This window comes from Oncorhynchus mykiss, chromosome 9, assembly GCF_013265735.2.
Source record: "Oncorhynchus mykiss isolate Arlee chromosome 9, USDA_OmykA_1.1, whole genome shotgun sequence".
Lineage (NCBI taxonomy): Eukaryota > Metazoa > Chordata > Actinopteri > Salmoniformes > Salmonidae > Oncorhynchus > Oncorhynchus mykiss.
In genome coordinates, this window is record NC_048573.1 from 15467827 (window position 1) to 15491263 (window position 23437).

Here is a 23437-nt window from a genome sequence, read left to right on the forward strand (position 1 = left end):
CCATGGGCCATCCATACACAACCCATCATCAAATCATAATAATATTATAATTTAGGCCTATTGAGAGACTGAAGTTATGGGTGCACTAAAAATCATAATATTTAGTTTTCTAATAGGGTCAATATCTCATGTATCACTGAGTCAATCAGCAGCATCAGCAGCATCCCAGCCAACAACAAACATTCCCTCAACTTTAGAGAACATTCCCTGAAGAGACTCATTAGGTCATTAAGTAACGTTTTCATAGAAATGCTCTTGTGATGTGCCAGGAATATTTCCAAGAGACCCTTACCTTAATGTCAAATAGAACTCACCCAGAACGGGGTTACCATGTTCTCAGAACTTTAGATATTAATGGTTGAGACACGTTTCATGGGAACATTGCAAAAACATTAATGTGTCCAGTTTTCTGTGGGTTAGGACAATATTCCCTGAACGTCCCACCGAATATACACAGAACATGGTTGCCATGTTCTCAGAACATAAGATATTAAGGTCCTGGACACGTTTCATGGGAACTTTGCAGGAACATTTCTGTTTATCAGTTGTCAGGGCATCATCTGATGGTCCCAAATTAATGTTCTCCCCCAAAACAAGTGTTTCCTTACACATCACGCCTTGTAACTGTTGCCAAACCAATCAAGGCCCTTATTGGTGAACCACTGATCCATTCATACTTATAAAGTGCTTTTAACATACAGTGTTTTCAACTTTGACACACTTTGATGTAGATGATTACATTGTGCATGTTAATTTATGCAGTAATTATTATTCAACATGTCCTTATCTGGGATTTCCACTTACAACCTCTTGGTTCACGGTACTCTGATCTCCCGGCGATGCCCCCATGTCCGTGTCAGGTGTCGGTTATTCTGACTAGTCTCATCATTGATTTGATTTACTAATTTCAGCAATTGAAATGTTATAGTTGTCTAATATTGGTGGGGGCATGTTAACCTGTTTTATTGATACTCCTGAATCACTATTAACAATAAAATAGGTTTTCTTGAGTGTACTTTTAACACAGCTGAGATTTACTCCAAAGTGCATTCACCCTATTGCTTACACCTATCCAGTTGTTTCATCTACATAAGCGCTTAGGAAGGAGGGGTTAGGGTTTCTTCTGGATAGGACATAACTATACTGGCCCAATAAGCACATGACCTGTAGCAGGGATCATCAACTAGATTCAGCCGCAGGACAATTTTTTCTTGAACGGATGGTCAGAGGGCAGGAACATAATTACTAGTAATTTGTAGACTGCAAATTGACCGCCAGAAGCCCAAACAGATATAATATTTGACTAAAACAGAATCATTTCAAACCGTGGGAATACTTTGGAACAGATTTTCGAAATTAAAATCACTTGGAGCTGATATACTGGTGTTTTTACAGTCCTTTATGTCCTTGGTTCAAGACCCGCCAGGGAGGTCACCCTACTCTCAAACTCTTAGCAATATACAGTACCAGTCAATAGTTTGGACACACCTACTAATTTGTAGAATGTATTATTTCAAATTTTTGATGTATACACTATTATTCTACAATGTAGTAAAATAGTAAAAAATAAAGAAAACCCTTGAATGAGCCGATGTGTCCAAACTTTTGGCTGGTCCTGTATGTTAAAGTCATTATTTGGCAACAGTCATAACACACCTATCTGATCTAATTAAAATGAGTTTGTCAATGACACATGTTTGTTCTACAAGGTATATGCGGTGGAGATTTTTAAAAGATGATAGTTCTCTTTGAGATGCTCAGCTACAGTGAATTCTGAAAGTATTCACACCCCTTGACCTTTTCCACATTTTGTTACGTTACAGCCTTATTCTAATGATGATCAATGGAAACAGGATGTACTTAAGCTCAATTTCGAGTCTCATAGCAAATGGTCTGAATACTTATGTAAATAAGGTATTTCTGTTTTTTGGTTTTAATACATTTGCAAAAAAATCTAAAAACCAGATTTCACTTCGTGATTATGGGGTATTGTGTGTAGATTGATGAGGAATTAGCTTAATTTCATGAATTTTAGAATAAGACTGTAACGTAACACAATGTGGAATAAGTCAAGGGGTCTGAATACTTTCCGAATGCACTGTATATAGAATTAATAAATACTTATAATTTGCATGGAAAGTGGAAATTTAGTCAAGGGGAAAATCCTACAGATTCCCATCTTTCAATGTGAATTAATTAGATCAGAGAGGTATGATGTAACTGTTGCCAAATAATGACATTAACATATTTTGGTGAGATTGGGATAGTAGGGTGATTTAACTTGATAGGTGTAAGGATGTAATCAATAGGGTGAATGCACTTTGAAATAAATCTCAGCTCTGTTAAAAGTACACTCAAGAAAGTATTTTATTGATCATAATGATTCAGAAGTATCAGTAAAACAGGTTAACATGCCTCACCAACATCAGACAACTATACTGAAAGCCCTTCAATAGCTGAAGTAAGTTCATCAAAAGAGGCTGTGAGTTCAAATCCCAGGTGTTGAATATTGACGACTGTAGAAATGAACATGCACATTGTAATGATGTATGTCAAATGGTGTCAAATATGTAAGTTAAAAGCACTGTGTGGGAGTATCCCCAACCTTGACAACAGACAAAGAGCTATGAATGGATCAGAGGTTCACCAATCAGGGCTTTGATTGGTTTGGCAACAGTAACAAGGTGTGATGTGTAATTAGATTTTTTTTTTTAGGGGGGAGACATTTATTTGATTCCATCAGGTGACATTCTGACAACTGATAAACATAAATGTTCCTGCAACGTTCCCATGAAACGTGTCTAGAACATGAATATCTTATATTGTGAGAACATGGCAACCATGTTCTGTGTATGTTTGGTGGGACTTTAATGGAATATTCTCCTAACCCACAGAAAACTGGACACATGAATGTTCCATAAAACACATCCAGAACATTCATGTAGTATATTCTGAAAGCATTGCAAACATTTCTTTATTTATATTTCACCTTTATTTAACCAGGTAGGCTAGTTGAGAACAAGTTCTCATTTACAACTGCGACCTGGCCAAGATAAAGCAAAGCAGTTCGACACATGCAACAACAGAGTTACACATGGAATAAACAAACATACAGTCAATAATACAGTAGAAACAGTCTATATACATGTTCTAGATAAGTTGTTTGACATTAAGGAAATGTTCTCCTAACTTTAACAACAAATCCCGCTAAAAAGGTTCTCAGAAGGTTTTTGCTAACACAGATAGAATATTCCCCTAACAAACAAATACACTGGACATTCAAACGTTAACGGAATATTACGGGTAACATTACAACAACGTTCTCTCTCCCTAGAATTGTTAGCTAGGTTCCCCGTGTGTGTGCGCGTGTGTGTGTGTGTGAGTGCGCTAGCTTAGTTCATTCCGCCACCACGACTGGGGGACCGGAGAGCGCGTGCGCGCATTCAGTTTGGCTATTGAAGAAAATCGGTCTCGAAAGAACTGACTGTCTCGATCGTGCACGAGGGATCTCAAAGCATTGATGAAAGACAGCGGCGGAGCAGCGCAAGCAGCGACTTGCCGACTGCGACAGCGGGACAGAGCGGCAATTAAATGTAAAACGACCGATTTCACAGCGTTTACGAAGTCCTACAGCCCTGTTCCTATCATGAATGAATAGATGACGAAGAGGAACCAGGGAAAAGAAGAGTGGAGATTCGCTTCTTTCATCACGGGGTGGCGGTGAAAGAGGGGTAACATTGGTCATAAACGAAAAAAGAGAATAACCGCACCATTATCAGTCGCGTCTGTCTGTCGTGAGATGACAAAGGTGGGTGATAAAGAAAATATCTTTTTGTTTATCTGTAAGAGCACCAGTTTTATTTTAAACCGCGTTTATCGCTATTTCATCAATTTTTATGGGGGGATGTGTATATGGGTAAATCTAAGTCTAAATCAGAATACATTATTGTCTCGTTTCATTGTTTTCCAACGTCACCGCCACTGGTGAACCCCCTGCCCCCGGTTTTAAATGCTTGGCGCTGCGGTGTTGTCAGTCACAATGATGAACAGGCAACGACGTTCCCGTAGGCTGTTGTGACACTGACAAGATACATCGTGCATGTGTCATTTCAACCCGTCAGTTGTTCGCTCGCCGGTTCTCATGTCATCATTATCATTATTATTGAGTGTGAATTAATTATCCCAATTCCCAATATTGACAGTTGGGTCTGAGTGCCGTGCTCATATTCTCCCGGTCTTGTCCTGTCCGGTCTATAGACCGCGGACGGTAGGCTACTTTGCGAAGATGTCCAGCAATCGCTTCAAGGAAACTCACAAGTCAATAGATTATGATGCTTTTTCTGTCATGATAATCTATCTGAAAGCTGTATGATTGATAATTATAGCCTCTCCATTATATTACATTTAATTGGTTTAAAACTCTCCCCACGTATGCCTAATTCCTTTTCATGAAAGGAGTTGTATCATTTCAGAACATGAGATGGAGAGAGGAAATGGAGAGAGAAATTATTAAGATATGATAAGACATAAAAGAGGTCAAAGATAATAAATATATTTTAAATGCATATGATTAAATGCAAACTTTAAAAAAAATGAATAGTAATGTCCTTATCATATAGCCAAGCTATTTGAATTAGTTTCATATGGGTTTATTTGCAGCGGACCTGGCATTTGGCCAGACATTCTACCACAGACAACTTGTTCTCACGCTATTAGCTGTCAGGTTAACAGAAGTGTCGATTGTGCTGAATGTTCTCATGTAATTCATTCACTGTCAGATTCGATGTAGTTTGGACGGCAGGACGTTGTTGTAATTTTACCCGTAATATTCCGTTAACGTTTGAGTGTCCAGTGTAAAATTGTTGTTTAGAATTCCCGAGCCGATTGGCAAAAAAGTATTTCGATGTTCCCTTGAGAAATGCACTTAACCAGAATTGTAAATTCTGTAAATTGCTCTGGGTAAGAGCGTAAAATGTGACACGAGTGAGGAATATGCCATGTGATGTAGCATACAGCATTCCCCCGTGCATGTGCAGATCCACCACTGTGTATTCCACTGAGGACAAATCAAGTGTATCGAGACCGTTGCACCACAGTATAGCATTAACCTCTAAGCCCAATTCATAAAGACATGTATCTCATTAACTCATTCAGATGTATGACATACACATCACTCTAAATGCTATAGTATCAAGATGCAGAATCACAGGTCATGCACAAGCAAGTGTTGTAGTGTGTTGGCTTTGTCTTCCTGACTGTGGAAACACAATACAGAACAATGAATGTTTGCTCTTGAAGTGACAATGCAGGCTTATGGATAACAGTGATAACAGCCGCCACACACACACGCTTCCACACGCACAGTTACACACTTTCTCTCTCCCCCCCCCCTCTTTCTCTTGCTTTTACTGTCCCCCCTCTCTCTCTCTCTCTCCCCATCTCTCTCTCTCTCTCTCTCTCTCTCTTTCTCTCTCTCTCTCTCTATGTGTCCCTCTCAATTAAATTCTCCCTCCCTCTCTCTCCCATCCTACCCCTTTCTCTGTCCCTGTTCCCATCTCCTCTCTCCCTGTTCCCATCTCATCTCTCTCTCTCTCTCTCTCTGACCCCCCTTCCTCTCTCTCCTCCCTCTCCCTCTCCCACCTCTCACTTTCTCTCCCCCTCTCTCCCTCCCCCTCTCTCCCCTTTCTCCCTCTCCTTCTTTCTCCTTCTCCTTCTCCTTCTTTCTCCCTCTACTTCTTTCTCCCTCTCCTTCTTTTTTCCTCTCGCTCTTCTTTGCTGTCCCCCCTGTTTCTCTCTCTCTTTCTCTTGTTCCCTGTACCCACCTCTCTCTCCCTTTCTCTTGTTCCCTGTACCCTCCTCTCGCTCTCTCTCCCTTTCTCTTGTTTCCTGTACCCTCCTCTCTCTCCCTTTCTCTTGTTCCATGTACCCTCCTCTCTCTCGTTTCTCTTGTTCCATGTACCCTCCTCTCTCTCGTTTCTCTTGTTCCATGTACCCTCCTCTCTCTCTCTCTCTCTCTCTCTCTCTCTCTCTCTCTCTCTCTCTCTCTGACCCCCCTTCCTCTCTCTCCTCCCTCTCCCTTTCCCACCTCTCACTTTCTCTCCCCCTCTCTCCCCTTTCTCCCTCTCCTTCTTTCTCCTTCTGCTTCTTTCTCCTTCTCCTTCTTTCTCCCTCTACTTCTTTCTCCCTCTCCTTCTTTTTTCCTCTCGCTCTTCTTTGCTGTCCCCCCTGTTTCACTCTCTCTTTCTCTTGTTCCCTGTACCCACCTCTCTCTCCCTTTCTCTTGTTCCCTGTACCCTCCTCTCGCTCTCTCTCCCTTTCTCTTGTTTCCTGTACCCTCCTCTCTCTCCCTTTCTCTTGTTCCCTGTACCCTCCTCTCTCTCGTTTCTCTTGTTCCATGTACCCTCCTCTCTCTCTCTCTCTCTCTCTCTCTCTCTGACCCCCCTTCCTCTCTCTCCTCCCTCTCCCTTTCCCACCTCTCACTTTCTCTCCCCCTCTCTCCCCTTTCTCCCTCTCCTTCTTTCTCCTTCTGCTTCTTTCTCCTTCTCCTTCTTTCTCCCTCTACTTCTTTCTCCCTCTCCTTCTTTTTCCCTCTCGCTCTTCTTTGCTGTCCCCCCTGTTTCTCTCTCCCTTTCTCTTGTTCCCTGTACCCACCTCTCTCTCCCTTTCTCTTGTTCCCTGTACACTCCTCTCACTCTATCTCCCTTTCTCTTGTTCCCTGTACCCTCCTCTCTCTCCCTTTCTCTTGTTCCCTGTACCCTCCTCTCTCTCTCTCTCTCTCCCTTTCTCTTGTTCCCTGTACCCTCCTCTCTCTCTCTCCATTTCTCTTGTTCCCTGTACCCTCCTCTCTCTCCCTTTCTCTTGTTCCATGTACCCTCCTCTCTCTCCCTTTCTCTTGTTCCATGTACCCTCCTCTCTCTCTCTCTCTCTCTCTCTCTCTCTCTCTCTCTCTCTCTCTCTCTCTCTCTCTCTACGTGTCCCTCTCAATTCAATTCTCCCTCCCTCTCTCTCCCATCCTACCCCTTTCTCTGTCCCTGTTCCCATCTCCTCTCTCCCTGTTCCCATCTCATCTCTCTCTCTCTCTCTCTCTGACCCCCCTTCTTCTCTCTCCTCCCTCTCCCTCTCCCACCTCTCACTATCTCCCCCTCTCTCCCCTTTATCCCTCTCCTTCTTTCTCCTTCTCCTTCTTTCTCCCTCTCCTTCTTTCTCCTTCTCCTTCTTTTTTCCTCTCACTCTTCTTTGCTGTCCCCCTGTTTCTCTCTCCCTTTCTCTTGTTCCCTGTACCCTCCTCTCTCTCCCTTTCTCTTGTTCCCTGTACCCTCCTCTCTCTCTCTCTCCCTTTATCTTGTTCCCTGTACCCTCCTCTCTCTCCCTTTCTCTTGTTCCATGTACCCTCCTCTCTCTCTCTCCCTTTCTCTTGTTCCCTGTACCCTCCTCTCTCTCTCTCTCTCTCTCTCTCTCTCTCTCTCCTTTTCTCTTGTTCCCTGTACCCTCCTCTCTCTCCCTTTCTCTTGTTCCAAGTACCCTCCTCTCTCTCTCTCTCTCTCTCCCTTTCTCTTGTTCCCTGTACCCTCCTCTCTCTTCCTTTCTCTTGTTCCCTGTACCCTCCTCTCTCTCTCTCCCTTTCTCTTGTTCCCTGTACCCTCCTCTCTCCCCCTTTCTCTTGTTCCCTGTACCCTCCTCTCTCTCTCTCCCGTTCTCTTGTTCCCTGTACCCTCCTCTCTCGCTCTCTCTCTCTTTCTCTTGTTCCCTGTACCCTCCTCTCTCGCTCTCTCTCTTTCTCTCTCTAGCTCTCTGTGTCCCTCTCTCTCTACATCTCTCTTCTCTCCCCACCCTCTCACCCCTCTCGTATTCTCTATCCCTCTCCCCCTCCCCTCTCTCTCTCTCTCTCTGCCTTTCTCCCTCTCTCTCAATTCAATTCAATTCAAGGACTTAATTGGCATGGGAAACATATGTTAACATCTCCCCCCCCTCTATTCATCTCTCTCCCCCTCCCCTCTCCCTCTCTCTCTCTCTCTCTCTCTCTCTCTCTCTCTCCCTCCCCTCTCCCTCTCTCTGCTCAGTGGGAAAGTTAATATGATAAAGTGTGTTTACTCCATCGATCCAGATAACCTTTTACACAGTGGCTTGGACCGCTGGTGTCAAGGGACATATTACTCAGATGTATGTCTAGATTCTGTAGGCTCTATCTGTAGCCTGATCCCAGATCTATATATGCTTTAGCCAACTTTCTTGGCTGTTGTTATCATGCCGTATATAGCAACGACAGTCAGAGGAGTACACTAAAGCAGTGGTTTTCAAACCTCTCCTCTGGGACCCCCAGACGATTCACCCGATTCACATAGTCAAAGGCTTGATGATTAGTTGACAAGTTGAATCAGGTGTGCTAGCTGTAGAAGTTAAAATACATGGAAAGGCTGGGGGGCCCCGAGGAGAGGTTTGAGAACACCCTGGGCTAAAGCACTTACAGATCTGGGACCAGGCTGCATAGCTCCTCATACCACTACCTCATCCCACTCTATAGTTGTGTGGTGTGTAGTTGTATGGTGTGTAGATGTGTGGTGTGTAGTTGTACGGTGTGTAGTTGTGTGGTGTGTAGATGTGTGGTGTGTAGTTGTACGGTGTGTAGTTGTGTGGTGTGTAGTTGTATGGTGTGTAGTTGTGTGGTGTGTAGTTGTGTGGTGTGTAGTTGTGTGGTGTGTAGATGTACGGTGTGTAGTTGTGTGGTGTGTAGTTGTATGGTGTGTAGATGTGTGGTGTGTAGTTGTGTGGTGTGTAGATGTGTGGTGTGTAGTTGTGCGGTGTGTAGATGTGTGGTGTGTAGTTGTATGGTGTGTATAGTTGTGTGGTGTGTAGATGTGTGGTGTGTAGTTGTATGGTGTGTATAGTTGTGTGGTGTGTAGATGTGTGGTGTGTAGTTGTATGGTGTATAGTTGTGTGGTGGCTGGTGGGCTCAGTGAAGACTGGCATTTAAGAAGGAGCGTGAGCCTGATTACAGACCTTGTGATTAAATATTTAATTGCAGCATCTCAGCAGCCGCAGAGGGGTGTGTGTGTGTGTAAGAGAGAGTGGGGAGTGTGTGTGTGTGTTATATGAGAGATAAAAACAATGTGGTAATGGGGAGTTAGTTACTACAGTTAGGGTCCAGGAGTTTTCCCTGACCGTATCGATGGGCTATCCTCTCCTATGTTACCATTCTAACGAAGCGAGCATTCTGCATAGTGCCCACTGTCAGTCTGACAACGTGGCCTAACAGCTAGAGAAACAGATGGGCAGGGTTTGCAGAGCCGAGTGGGAGCCAGAGGTTGGGCGTGTGTCCAGTGGGCCCGGGCTGCCCTTGGTGGTGCAAAAACGTCATTTTCATCTCTTTGTAGATGTACAGTACAACATCCCCATCCATGGGGACCTGGATTAAACGGACCGTCAGGGATTACTGTTTAAAAAGCCCTGTATCTGGCTGACCTCTATGCCGACTGGGGACTGGGCACAGAGACACACACACATGCATGCAAGCACGCACACAAACACTCACACAACAAACACAGACAAACACACACACACAACAAACACAGATAAACACACACACAACAAACACAGACAAACACACACACAACAAACACAGACAAACACTCACACACACAAGGGGTGGGGTGAAATAACGGGATGGGTGTGGTTGGCTTTGTATAGCAGGTGTGGATATGGATATTATTTGCCCTCAATTCCTTGTCCTTCTTTTGAGCAGCTGTTGCTGAATGACCTCAAGGGATTTTCAGGCCAAATAGAATCTGATCCATCAACATGTTACCAAAAACGTTGAAACTCAAAGGTCGCGTTCGAACATGCAAGAATAAAGCAGCAAGTTTTGAAGCAGACAATTGTTATTGATCAAGTTTAATCCTGCTTTGTGCCTTCTAAACATGTCTTTGTCCTGATTGGCTGTATGTGGTTGGCACTTTGGGGCGTGGTTGTCATAGTGAAGGTCTGGGGTAGGGGCCTACACTACAGATGTGGCTGGGGTCCTGGGTGAAGTTTCCCTATAGGTACAGATCTAGGATCAGCTTCCCAATGCCACAGTCCTAACCTTAACCAGTAGTAGGGGAAACTTCACCCTACACCAAAGCTGTGACTGGCAGAATGGGCGTGGCTGTTAGAGTTGCCCTCCAGCTCCACCGCTATCGTTCTAATGAACCTGAGGAAAGACTACCCCCTCGGAGGAAGGCAACACAACACACTTCAACACACGGAGAGATCATCAAACAAACACGCCCCCTGCCGAATGGCTTCCACATACATAGGTTCAGTTTGGTCCTAGCAGAACTTGCCTAGGCGAAGCGAACATCTGTACTTGTACAGTGCCTTGCGAAAGTATTCGGCCCCCTTGAACTTTGCGACCTTTTGCCACATTTCAGGCTTCAAACATAAAGATATAAAACTGTATTTTTTTGTGAAGAATCAACAACAAGTGGGACACAATCATGAAGTGGAACGACATTTATTGGATATTTCAAAAAATTTTAACAAATCAAAAACTGAAAAATTGGGCGTGCAAAATTATTCAGCCCCCTTAAGTTAATACTTTGTAGCGCCACCTTTTGCTGCGATTACAGCTGTAAGTCGCTTGGTATGTCTCTATCAGTTTTGCACATCGAGAGACTGAAATTTTTTCCCATTCCTCCTTGCAAAACAGCTCGAGCTCAGTGAGGTTGGATGGAGAGCATTTGTGAACAGCAGTTTTCAGTTCTTTCCACAGATTCTCGATTGGATTCAGGTCTGGACTTTGACTTGGCCATTCTAACACCTGGATATGTTTATTTTTGAACCATTCCATTGTAGATTTTGCTTTATGTTTTGGATCATTGTCTTGTTGGAAGACAAATCTCCATCCCAGTCTCAGGTCTTTTGCAGACTCCATCAGGTTTTTTTCCAGAATGGTCCTGTATTTGGCTCCATCCATCTTCCCATCAATTTTAACCATCTTCCCTGTCCCTGCTGAAGAAAAGCAGGCCCAAACCATGATGCTGCCACCACCATGTTTGACAGTGGGGATGGTGTGTTCAGCTGTGTTGCTTTTACGCCAAACATAACGTTTTGCATTGTTGCCAAAAAGTTCAATTTTGGTTTCATCTGACCAGAGCACCTTCTTCCACATGTTTGGTGTGTCTCCCAGGTGGCTTGTGGCAAACTTTAAACTACACTTTTTATGGATATCTTTAAGAAATGGCTTTCTTCTTGCCACTCTTCCATAAAGGCCAGATTTGTGCAATATACGACTGATTGTTGTCCTATGGACAGAGTCTCCCACCTCAGCTGTAGATCTCTGCAGTTCATCCAGAGTGATCATGGGCCTCTTGGCTGCATCTCTGATCAGTCTTCTCCTTGTATGAGCTGAAAGTTTAGAGGGACAGCCAGGTCTTGGTAGATTTGCAGTGGTCTGATACTCCTTCCATTTCAATATTATCGCTTGCACAATGCTCCTTGGGATGTTTAAAGCTTGGGAAATCTTTTTGTATCCAAATCCGGCTTTAAGCTTCTTCACAACAGTATCTCGGACCTGCCTGGTGTGTTCCTTGTTCTTCATGATGCTCTCTGCGCTTTTAACGGACCTCTGAGACTATCACAGTGCAGGTGCATTTATACGGAGACTTGATTACACACAGGTGGATTGTATTTATCATCATTAGTCATTTAGGTCAACATTGGATCATTCAGAGATCCTCACTGAACTTCTGGAGAGAGTTTGCTGCACTGAAAGTAAAGGGGCTGAATAATTTTGCACGCCCAATTTTTCAGTTTTTGATTTGTTAAAAAAGTTTGAAATATCCAATAAATGTCGTTCCACTTCATGATTGTGTCCCACTTGTTGTTGATTCTTCACAAAAAAATACAGTTTTATATCTTTATGTTTGAAGCCTGAAATGTGGCAAAAGGTCGCAAAATTCAAGGGGGCCGAATACTTTCGCAAGGCACTGTATATTCGCACTAAAGAGCTTCGCTTGAAAAATGAAGAAAAAAAAAATGACAATATTACTGTTGTTTGTGGGTCTTGAGCCACAGTAGCAACAACATATCACTTAATCAAAATATATCAATCAAGAAATCAATTATTTTTTACGTTTTTGCAGAGAACATCCTAGTCGTGCAATTGTACATCCAGCTAAGATGTTTGGTGTATTACCTGTCAAGTGAAAAAATGTGCATGAAAATGCTGCACTCTCTCCTCTCTCTCGTTGAATGACAGCAAACACTTCATTGAAGAATCCCGTCCATTCTTCCCACCCCTACTGTTGACCAATCACCGACGAAGGGACGTAGACTTCGGCTCCCCAATTTCGACTTGCCTCAAGAAGAAATGTTGTGTGCTCGAACAGCCGGAAAAAAACCCAGCCGAACACTAAAATGAACAAAAACATATACAGTTGAAGTCGGAAGTTTACATACACATAGGTTGGAGTCATTAAAACTCATTTTTCAACCACTCTACAAATTTCTTGTTAACAAACTATAGTTTTGGCAAGTCAGTTAGGACATCTACTTTGTGCTTGACACAACTCATTTTCCCAACAATTGTTTACAGACAGATTATTTTCCTTATAACACTGTAATGCAATTCCAGTGGGTCAGAAGTTTACATACACTAAGTTGTCTGTGCCTTTAAACAGCTTGGAAAATTCCAGAAAATATTGTAATGGCGTTAGAAGCTTCTGATAGGCTAATTGACATAATTTGAGTCAATTGAAGGTGTACCTGTGGATATATTTCAAGGTCTACCTTCAAAGTGCCTCTTTGCTTGACATCATGGGAAAATCTAAAGAAATCAGTCAAGACCTCAGAAAAGAAATTGTAGACCTCCACAAGTCTGGTTCATCCTTGGGAGCAATTTCCAAATGCCTGAAGGTACCACTTTCATCTGTACAAACAATAGTACGCAAGTATAAACACCATGGGACCATGCAGCTGTCATACCGCTCAGGAAGAAGATGCGTTCTGTCTCTTAGAGATTAATGTACTTTGGTGCGAAAAGTGCAAATCAATCCCAGAACAACAGCAAAGAACCTTGTGAAGATGCTAGAGGAAACAGGTACAAAAGTATCTATATCCACAGTAAAACGAGTCCTATATAGACAAAACCTGAAAGGCCGCTCAGCAAGGAAGAAGCCACTTCTCCAAAACTACCATAAAAAAGCCAGACTATGGTTTGCAACTGCACATGGGGACAAAGATCATACTTTTTGGAGAAATGTCCTCTGGTCTGATGAAACAAAAATAGAACTGTTTGGCCATAATGACCATCTTTATTTTTGGAGGAAAAATGGGGAGGCTTGCAAGCCGAGGAACACCATCCCAACCATGAAGCACGGGGGTGGCAGCATCATGTTGTGGGGGTGCTTTGTTGCAGGAGGGACTGGTGCACTTCACAAAATAGATGGCATCATGAGGAAAGGAAAATTATGTGGATATATTGAAGCAACATCTCAAGACATCTGTCAGGAAGTTAAAGCTTGATCGCAAATGGGTCTTCCAAATGGACAATGAGCCCAAGCATACTTCCAAAGTTGTGTCAAAATGGCTTAAGGACAACAAAGTTGCTCAAATGCTCAATCCTATAGAAAGTGTATGGGCAGAACTGAAAAAGCGTGTTCGAGCAAGGAAACCTACAAACCTGACTCGGTTACACCAGTTCTGTCAGGAGGAATGGGCCAAAATTCACCCAACTTATTGTGGGAAGCTTGTGGAAGGCTACCTGAAACATTTGACCCAAGTTAAGCAATTTAAAGGCAATGCTACCAAATACTAATTGAATGTATGTAAACTTCTGACCCACTGGGAATGTGATGAAAGAACTAAAAGCTGAAATAGGTGATTCTCTCTACTATTATTCTGACATTTCACATACTTAAAAAAATATGGTGATCCTAACTGACCTAAGACAGGGATTTTTTTATAGGATTAAATGTCAGGAATTGTGAAAATTGAGTTTAAATGTATTTGGCTAAGGAGTATGTATGACCACTTCCGACTTCAACTGTATTATTTTGTCATAATATATGTGCAAACTGTTTAGACTGGGATGCATTTGGCAGGCTTTAGCCCGGCGCACAATGATGATGTAACTGAACAGCACCAGTGGCAATATGCCATCTGGGCTCACTCTAGAATTCTCATCGGGCCTGACATTTCGAGCCCAGTCTGACCCAAGTCCTGTGAGCTGAAGCCATTACTCAGGCTCAGTCTGACATCACAGAAATTAAATGTGCCCGAACTCGAAATAAATCCGGACTTCTACCTACCAGTATATTGATTTTATCTTGTTGATTTGAACTTCTAACTTGTGTTGAGAACAATGTGGTGGAGGCGGGCAGCAGCGGAGTGAGGGGACAAAGAAACATCCGTTGGGCCTAGAAAAAGGCGTGGAGAGAGGAAATGTGACCTTAGTTATGATCAACCTAATGAAGCAACTGTTGGAATAAAGGAGACTAATGCAATTTAAGGCATGTACACTAGCTCATCTTGATAATCAATGTCCAATTTTTGTTTGGATATTTGGTAACAACTAGGCTGGGAAAATGTTTGCTAAATTGAGGTGAGTGCTCATCTTCACTCTAGTTTGAGCATATATTAATAAACAGAACATTTTGATAGCATGTTATGTACTTCTCCGCAGTAGTCTGTTCTACTGCATAACAAAAGCCTGTGACTTGTCTGATAATCAGTCAATGTGATTTCGTTTCACTAAATCTCTTTATGTATATTTGGTTCATTGATCGCTCACTGGGCAAGTGGAGTTGGTAGCTCATTTATTTGTTTGCTCATCTATCACTTTTCAGAAACATTTAGCATGCGATAATGTAGCCTAAATCAAATGTATTATTTTGCTCAACTCACATGGCAGCCTTAAATAATCTATCCTCCATTGAGCTGTGAGAAAGCGTAATGTCTTAACGTAACTCTTCCTACTTCTATATAATCAATCAATCATTCATTAATGTCATTACACAGCATGAGTCATTTATGTCTTTAAATAATTTGAAATAAAATAACAAATGGAGCCTTGTGTAATGAACACGAGGGGAGACAGTGTGCTGGTTTCATGCGAAGGGCGCAGCAGGTGTTTATTTTAAAGGACCACAGGAGGAGCAGGTAGCTGGGTCCAGGGGCAGGCAGAAGGTCATACACAGGAGGAGCAGGTAGCTGGGTCCAGGGGCAGGCAGAAGGTCATACACAGGAGGAGCAGGTAGCTGGGTCCAGGGGCAGGCAAAAGGTCATACACAGGAGGAGCAGGTAGCTGGGTCCAGAGGCAGGCAGAAGGTCATACACAGGGGGTCCAAAAGGCAACAGTACAGGCAGGGAGAAGGCTAGTAACGTCGTCCGGGAGATCAGGCAATAGGTAGAGAACAGGACATCCGATGGGCTAAAGTACAGGCAGGAATAGGCAAAAGGCATCGTTAGTGAGTCAGGCAAAAACTATCATACACGGGAGGAGTAAATCACCGGGAAAAACCACAGCACTCTGAAAGACATGTCCCAAAACAAATAATACCTCACAGTGATGGGGTGCAAAGAACTGAACTAAATAGTGTGTGATAATAACATACAGGTGTGTGAACAGGTGATCAGAATTCAGGTGGTTGGGATCTGGAGAGTGAGCTGCGTTCAGGGGGATCTAGGTGTTTGAGAGTGTGGGCTGGAAAGTGAGCTGCGTTCAGGATATCTACGTGTTTGAGGGTGTGAGTTGGACGCAGACTTTACACCTTGAATAATGAAGCAATAAATAAATAATTAGATTTTCCGCCAAACTCCTATTTGTATAATCACTCAAAAGCCCAGTGTTTTAAATGTATGTTTGATTAGAAAAACATTTTAATCAGATATGGGTCTGCTTTTGATAGATTACAAGGTCAAGGCGCATTAGCAGGGCAGTCATAGGGTGCATTTTGTTCGGATGTATCAGTGTTAACAGACGCCATTAAAATATGGTCTTCTTCTTTACTGAGATGCGCTGCCTGTCATGGTCTTGTGGATCATCATTCTCCTGAAGTGCACTCCAGCCTATTCCTATCAAAAATTGAAACATTTCAATCAAGTTTCTCTGGCCCAGCCAAGATTGGAAACCTGGTGTGTCACCAGCTGCTGTGGCTGAGAGAGAGCCATCCATAGTAGGCTAAAAGGTGCACAGACACACACCGTTTTCTTTCTTTTTAAGCCAGTAAGACAACCCGGAAATCCACCGGGCACTCTGAATAATGCTGTGAGTTGCTGTGAATTCATTTTGGACTTGGGGACTGTGAAGAGACCCCTGGTATGTCATGTCTTGTGGGTTGTGTATGGGTGTCTGAAGAGAACCCTGGTATGTCATGCCTTGTGGGTTGTCTATGGGTGTCTGAAGAGACCCCTGGTATGTCATGTCTTGTGGGTTGTGTATGGGTGTCTGAAGAGACCCCTGGTATGTCATGTCTTGTGGGTTGTGTATGGGTGTCTGAAGAGACCCCTGGTATGTCATGTCTTGTGGGTTGTGTATGGATGTCTGAATGTTATTTGATTATGCAGACAATCTGGAATTTTCATCACAGTAATAGTTCTCATAAAAACTGGAAGAGAGGCAGTTAATCTCTCATCAACCCTCAACCAGGAAAAACTGACATGCATGTTGTTGATGTTAGTTCTGTGTGTGCAGTTCAGGGCAAGGTGTGCTGCTCTGTTTTGAGACAGCTGCAGCTTTGCTAGGTCTTTCTTTGCTGCACCTGACCTTATTACCAGACAGTAATCAAGATGGGACAAGATCAGAGCCTGAACAACTAGTACGGTTGACATTTGTGTCATAAACGGAGAACCATATTTTTTTATAAGACCGGGCCGGGCCGCCGGACACCGTCGGGTTCAGGCTGATAATGAGAACTCTAGCTGACACAGGCCTACAAGAACAAACTGGATTGGCCGCCCAGTTATAGTGTCCAGTATCAGGACCGATTCTGTGGAAAGCCCCATTGGATATCCACAGGTGTGTACACAGGTGTCATAATAGACAACTAGACATTTCACTGCATAATAAAATACAGTAGGATGTTTCAAACAACTATTTTCTTATTCAAACAAATCCTTACTAGCAGCAGCAGCCAAAAACATGATTTATTAAAACGTTTTTCAACACAACAAACAATGCTCAAACGGAGTAGATAATTTACGATGAAAACAGATTCAACTTCAGTGTTTAAAAATACTGATGGATAAAAACAGATAAAACATTGATAAAATAATAGTGTAAAGGTCGTTCCCCTTGAGGGGCATGACTGACTGGTGGGGGTCAGTCATACCGTTAATGTAATAAATGATTATCTTCCAACTGACCCGGCTCGGTGCGGAGCATTGTGTAAGTGTGAGAGAGAGAGTGGTGCAGAGCGACTCTTCCCTAGGGTGTCTGGAGGATTAATTAGTCTCTCCTCAGACGGAGGGGAGGGTCTCTGTAACCTATCTGTAACGCTGTTTGTAACATTGTTTTGTGGGGAAAAATATATAAATTCTGTGGATACATTTTGTGAAGAAGATGAATTCTCTGCTCTTTCTATAACACCTGCACCCCTTCCGCCTACACCTCCTCCTCCTGGTTGGTGTAGAGGAGAAAGAGGACCTCCACCTCCTCCTCCTGGTTGGTGTAGAGGAGAAAGAGGACCTCCACCTCCTCCTCCTGGTTGGTGTAGAGGAGAAGAGGACCTACACCTCCTCCTCCTGGTTGGTGTAGAGGAGAAAGAGGATCTACACCTCCTCCTGGTTGGTGTAGAGGAGAAAGAGGACCTCCACCTCCTCCTCCTGGTTGGTGTAGAGGAGAAAGAGGACCTCCACCTCCTCCTCCTGGTTGGTGTAGAGGATAAAGAGGATCTACACCTCCTCCTCCTGGTTGGTGTAGAGGAGAAAGAGGACCTCCACCTCCTCCTCCTGGTTGGTGTAGAGGAGAAAGAGGACCTCCTCCTCCTGGTTGGTGTAGAGAAGAAAGAGGACCCCCTCTCCTCCTCCTGGTTGGTGTAGAGGAGAAAGAGGATCTACACCTCCTCCTCCTGGTTGGTGTAGAGGAGAAAGAGGACCTACACCTCCTCCTGGTTGGTGTAGAGCAGAAAGAGGACCTCCACCTCCTCCTGGCTGGTGTAGAGGAGAAAGAGGACCTACACCTCCTCCTCCTGGTTGGTGTAGAGGAGAAAGAGGACCACCACCTCCTCCTCCTGGTTGGTGTAGAGGAGAAAGATGACCACCTCCTCCTCCTGGTTGGTGTAGAGGAGAAAGAGGACCTCCACCTCCTCCTCCTGGTTGGTGTAGAGGAGAAAGAGGACCTCCACCTCCTCCTCCTGGTTGGTGTAGAGGAGAAAGAGGACCTCCTCCTCCTGGTTGGTGTAGAGAAGAAAGAGGACCCCCTCTCCTCCTCCTGGTTGGTGTAGAGGAGAAAGAGGATCTACACCTCCTCCTCCTGGTTGGTGTAGAGGAGAAAGAGGACCTACACCTCCTCCTGGTTGGTGTAGAGCAGAAAGAGGACCTCCACCTCCTCCTGGCTGGTGTAGAGGAGAAAGAGGACCTACACCTCCTCCTCCTGGTTGGTGTAGAGGAGAAAGAGGACCACCACCTCCTCCTCCTGGTTGGTGTAGAGGAGAAAGATGACCACCTCCTCCTCCTGGTTGGTGTAGAGGAGAAAGAGGACCTCCACCTCCTCCTCCTGGTTGGTGTAGAGGAGAAAGAGGACCTCTACCTCCTCCTGGTTGGTGTAGAGGAGAAAGAGGACCTACACCTCCTCCTCCTGGTTGGTGTAGAGGAGAAAGAGGACCTTCACCTACTCCTCCTGGCTGGTGTAGAGGAGAAAGATGACCTCCACCTCCTCCTCCTGGCTGGTGTAGAGGTGAAAGAGGACCTCCACCTCCTCCTCCTGGCTGGTGTAGAGGAGAAAGAGGACCACCACCTCCTCCTCCTGGCTGGTGTAGAGGAGAAAGAGGACCTCCACCTACTCCTCCTGGCTGGTGTAGAGGAGAAAGAGGACCTCCACCTCCTCCTCCTGGCTGGTGTAGAGGAGTAGTTAGAGGACCAGTATTTAGCGCCCGGCGAGCCACTAGAGTTAGAGGAAGCTCGAGTGGCGTGTGGAATCTGATTACCGTCTTTTAAAGCTCTTCGCCGCAGCAGCGAGATATCACATTTACTGCTGTCTGCCTGCCTGCAGCCCTCCCTCCCTCTCTCGCTCTGCCCCACCCTCTCTTTTTGCTTCCTCCCCTCTCTCCATCACCATCCCCGTTTCTCTTCTCTCTCCTTTTCTCCTTTTCTCCTTTTTATTTGTTTCTCTCTGCCCCCCTCTATTTTTATTTCCTCCCCCCTCTCATCATCACCATCTCTGTCTCTCTCCTTTCCTTCTTCTTGAACACCACATCTCTGTCAGAGGCTATGTGCCATCTGCTCTGGCATTTTTAGAATTAGGAGAACTTGTGGGAACAGCACATTTATTGTTACATCACAATTAATAATTCAACCAACCCCACTGGCAGACTCACAGGCACTAGCCTGAGCCCAGATCAGTTTTTACTGTTTTGCCATAGCCTTGGCACTCATTGTCACGCAAGACAGCACAAACAGATCCAGGATCAGGCTACACTCACATGTCTATGAGGCGTTACAGTTCAATACATGGTGTACATCCTACAGAGGAAAATAACTTCAGACAAGTGGAGCTGTACATAGCTGACTCTCACAGGAAATAAGTACCAAGGAAATGACCCCCTTCATCATCATCATCACCAGTTTGACCTATGACCTTTACCCCCTGACCTTTGTGGCATGTGTGTGTGTGCGCTGTGTTTGTCTTCGGATCAACTGGTGTTATTTGTTTCTTGTGTGTGTGTGTGTGTGTGTGTGTGTGTCTGTGTGTGTGTGTGTGCGCACGTGCGTGCGTGCGTGTGCGTGCGTGCATGTTTGTGTATCACTTAATTTCTATGATGATACCATACAGATTGGAGTTATGAAACTAACCTCACATTGCTTTGCTTGCTGCTGCTCTTTCATCCTAAACACAGTGTTCTGGGCTGAGAGACACCAAGCTCTTTCATCCTAAACACAGTGTTCTGGGCTGAGAGACACCAAGCTTTTTCATCCTAAACACAGTGTTCTGTCCTTGAGAGACACCAAGCTCTTTCATCCTAAACACAGTGTTCTGGGCTGAGAGACACCAAGCTCTTTCATCCTAAACACAGTGTTCTGGGCTTGAGAGACACCAAGCTCTTTCATCCTAAACACAGTGTTCTGGGCTGAGAGACACCAAGCTCTTTCATCCTAAACACAGTGTTCTGGGCTGAGAGACACCAAGCTCTTTCATCCTAAACAGTGTTCTGGGCTTGAGAGACACCAAGCTCTTTCATCCTAAACACAGTGTTCTGGGCTGAGAGACACCAAGCTCTAGCTGCCCAGGCTGTGGTCCAATGTATCAACCACGTCAGACGTATCTCAACCACACACCTGGTGTTGTTTTTGGCCCTGCGATCACTGGTGCTGTTGTGCTTAAAGGCAGGGTTAGGCTGTGTGTGTGTGTGTGTGTGTGTGTGTGTGTGTGTGTGTGTGTGTGTGTGTGTGTGTGTGTGTGTGTGTGTGTGTGGAGAGAGGGCAATGTGAAGAGCTTGATAATGTGGTTTTATAACAGAATACAATTTACAATTTGATAACTGACTGTGCTTGGCAATATGACAGCATCTTGGTAACTGACTGTGCTTGGCAATATGACAGCATCCTGGTAACTGACTGTGTTTGGCAGTGTGACAGTATCGTGGTTACTGACTGTGCTTGGCAGTGTGACAGCATCGTGGTAACTGACTGTGCTTGGCAGTGTGACAGCATCATGGTTACTGACTGTGCTTGGCAGTGCGACAGCATCGTGGTAACTGACTGTGCTTGGCAGTGTGACAGCATCGTGGTAACCTTCTGTGCTTGGCAGTGCTATAGCATCGTGGTAACTCACTGTGCTTGGAAGTGCGACAATATCATCGTAGCTGACTCTGCTTGGTAGTGCGACAGCATTGTGGCAACTGACTGTGCTTGGTAGTGCGACAGCATCGTGGTATCTGACTGTGCTTGGCAGTGTGACAGCATCATGGTAACGGACTGTGCTTGGCAGTGTGACAGCATCATGGTAACGGACTGTGCTTGGCAGTGCTATAGCATCGTGGTAACTGACTGTGCTTGGTAGTGCGACAGCATCGTGGTAACTGACTGTGCTTGGTAGAGTGACAGCATCGTGGTAACTGACTGTGCTTGGTAGCGCGACAGCATCGTGGTAACTGACTGTGCTTGGTAGTGCGACAGCATCGTGGTAACTGACTGTGCTTTGTAGCGCTACAGCATCGTGGTAACTGACTGTGCTTGGTAGCGCGACAGCATCGTGGTAACTGACTGTGCTTGGTAGAGCGACAGCATCGTGGTAACGGACTGTGCTTGGTAGCGCGACAGCATCGTGGTAACTGACTGTGCTTGGCAGCATGTGTGTGAAAGTGATTCAAGTGTGTTTCGGAGAAGAGGGACCTGAAGCGTAAACTAATTTGGGGATGAGGATGCGTATTATGTAAATGAACAGCTGACCTGTCAGTTCAAGCAGGGGCCAGCACCCCCGCCCCACACACACACACACACACACACACACACACACACACACACACACACACACACACACACACACACACACACACACACACACACACACACACTCAGGCAGACAGACAGACCTAAATGCTTTATTTGGGGTGAATTATCCTTCCTCTATCCAAAACAACGAAAGTGGAGCAATCTTTTTGAGTGTTTTAGAGCATTAGGGCTCTATTTCTGATAGAATCTGAGTCAGTAATGGTCTGTTTGGGTGATTCAAAAGACTCACAGACCGTTTTCTAATTCATGATTATGAGAAAAGAAAATGATGATTGTTGTTTCCCAAATTGCTAATATGTTTGTTGTTCAATTGTATTTTTCTATAAATGGCAATGTTTTTATACGTTTTTATATAACCTACTTTTACTCTCCCTCTCGTTCTGTCTCTTTCTGCATCTTGTTCTTTCTCTCTCTTCTCTCTCTCTCTCCTCTCTGGGAGTGTTGTTCCTTCATAGAGGCAGCAAAACAGCAATGAACGTCTCAGGACCACAAAGAGTCTATCTCAGTGTGTCTGGCTAATAGGGTGTGTCCCAAGACAACGTCTGCATCCCAAATTAAATCCTATTCCCTAAATAGTGCACTACTTTTAACCAGAGCACTATGGGTAGCCCTGTAGTGCACTATACAGGAAATAGGGTGTCAGAAAGTGAATGGGCTTACTGTAGGGAGAAGGGGTTGGGGCGAGGAGAAGGGGAGGGGGTAGAGGTGAGGGGGAGAAGGGATTGGGCCGGAGGGGAAAAGGAGGGGAGAGGGTAGAGGTGGGGGGTGTAGAAGGATGGCGGATGAGGAGAGAGGAGAAAGGATGAGTGTAGGGTACGTGAGGGTATGAAGAAACGGTTGGGGATGGTAGGGGTAGAAAGGATGGAGGAGGAGGGAGGATGTTTTTCGGAAGAGCAGATAAAGAGAGGGGGATGGAGAGCGGGAGGGAGGGAGGGAGGGAGGGAGGGAGGCATGGGGAGGGAGGGAGGGAGGCATGGGGAGAAAAGGATTGGGAGGCCGTGCAAAGGACAATTTCAAGCCATCATATTATATCAGATAGATTCGGTAAGATAATGACAGCAAACAGAAAAGTCGACGGATTTCTTCGATTTGTTTGAACTGGGGCCGTACGTATCAAGCATATCAGAGCAGGAGTGCTTATTTAGGATTACTTTTGCCTTTTAGATCAAAATGAATCAGATGACATAGACAGGTGGGACCGGATTCTAGATCAGCAGATTGATGCTAATACAAACATTATGTCACATTAAAGGGATACTTCAGGATTTTGGCAATGAAATATAACAGAGAGGCACATCCCAAAAAGTCAATACTCTACTTAAATGGATACTTCTGGATTTAGGCAATGAAGCCCTTTATTTACTTCCCCACAAATTAACTGTCTCAAATCAAATCAAATTTTAGTTTGAAAGAAGTTCCTACTGGATGCAGAGACATTAAAATGTTATCCATGAGTATCCCTTTAAGTAGTGGATAAATGTTATCCATGAGTATCCCTTTAAGTAGTGGATAAATGTTATCCATGAGTATCCCTTTAAGTAGTGGATAAATGTTATCCATGAGTATCCCTTTAAGTAGTGGATAAATGTTATCCATGAGTATCCCTTTAAGTAGTGAAAAAATGTTATCCATGAGTATCCCTTTAAGTAGTGGATAAATGTTATCCATGAGTATCCCTTTAAGTAGTGGATAAATGTTATCCATGAGTATCCCTTTAAGTAGTGGATAAATGTTTTTTTGCCTCTCTGGATTTCTCTATTCGTTATTTCAGTATTGTGACACCATAGATACA

The 23437-nt window shown here is 44.3% G+C and overlaps 1 protein-coding gene across 1 annotated transcript in view; it reads left to right on the forward strand.

The window, feature by feature from the left end:
* The first annotated feature begins 3388 nt into the window (after positions 1–3388).
* Positions 3389–23437, forward strand: part of LOC110531590 (galactose-3-O-sulfotransferase 3-like) — a 34429-nt gene continuing 14380 nt past the window's right edge. Inside the window, exon 1 of the mRNA XM_021614865.2 lies at positions 3389–3808. The gene's annotated coding sequence lies outside the window, so the exon portion shown is untranslated. The remainder of the gene's footprint in view (positions 3809–23437) is intronic.